This window comes from Triturus cristatus, chromosome 1_1 (assembly GCF_964204655.1).
Source record: "Triturus cristatus chromosome 1_1, aTriCri1.1, whole genome shotgun sequence".
NCBI lineage: Eukaryota > Metazoa > Chordata > Amphibia > Caudata > Salamandridae > Triturus > Triturus cristatus.
Genome location: NC_140579.1, coordinates 676,104,508 through 676,105,682, shown reverse-complemented (window position 1 = coordinate 676,105,682; position 1,175 = coordinate 676,104,508). Strand labels below are relative to the sequence as shown.

The following is a 1,175-nucleotide window of genomic DNA, read 5'->3' as shown; positions in this document are numbered from 1 at the left end:
TTCCGCAGCAGCTCGGAACGACCGTTCCGAGAGGTGCGGCCGCCGCCAGGCCCCGGCACCCCTGCGTCTCGCTCAGGCTGCGCCTCGGCCCGCCTCTCCCTCCCGGGGGAGATGGCTGGGCCTGCCGGTGCCCATGCGACCTGCCACCTCTCTCTTCACCCCTCCGGTGAGCCCTCCCGCCCAGGCGGGTGGGCTCCTTTCCCCCCAGCAGGCTCCCGAGAGGGAAGGGTGTGCGCGAAGGTGGTCCGGTCGGGGAGATGGGCACGCGGCCGAACCCTGTCAGCAGGTGCGGCTACCTGGTTGATCCTGCCAGTAGCATATGCTTGTCTCAAAGATTAAGCCATGCACGTGTAAGTACACACGGCCGGTACAGTGAAACTGCGAATGGCTCATTAAATCAGTTATGGTTCCTTTGATCGCTCCATCTGTTACTTGGATAACTGTGGTAATTCTAGAGCTAATACATGCCGACGAGTGCTGACCTCCCGGGATGCGTGCATTTATCAGACCAAGACCAATCCGGGCTTGCCCGGCCGCTTTGGTGACTGTAGATAACCTCGGGCTGATCGCACGTCCCTGTGACGGCGACGATACATTCGGATGTTTGCCCTATCAACTTTCGATGGGACTTTCTGTGCCTACCATGGTGACCACGGGTAACGGGGAATCAGGGTTCGATTCCGGAGAGGGAGCCTGAGAAACGGCTACCACATCCAAGGAAGGCAGCAGGCGCCCAAATTACCTACTCCCGACTCGGGGAGGTAGTGACGAAAAATAACAATACAAGACTCTTTCGAGGCCCTGTAATTAGAATGAGTACACTTTAAATCCTTTAACGAGGATCCATTGGAGGGCAAGTCTGGTGCCAGCAGCCGCGGTAATTCCAGCTCCAATAGCGTATATTAAAGTTGCTGCAGTTAAAAAGCTCGTAGTTGGATCTTGGGATCGAGCTGGCGGCCCCCATCCCCTGTCCCTCTCCGAGACGGAACCCAAGCTCATCCGGCACGGAACCGAATGGCAGTGCAGCATCCCTTGGCTGGCACCACCCCTCCCTCAAAAAAAGGCCCTGGCGCCGGCTGGGGCCTCCAGGCGTCCTGAGACCTGGCCCGATCTGACCGGGTCTCGGGCGTCCGAGGAGCGGCCCTTCTCGCGCGGCAGGGCGGCCTGGAAGAGAA

General features: G+C 59.5%; 1 pseudogene; it reads left to right on the top strand.

Moving 5' to 3' along the window:
- Window positions 1-296: 296 nt before the first annotated feature.
- Window positions 297-904, top strand: LOC146870866 (18S ribosomal RNA; annotated as a pseudogene; the record flags this gene model as incomplete).
- Window positions 905-1,175: the final 271 nt, after the last annotated feature.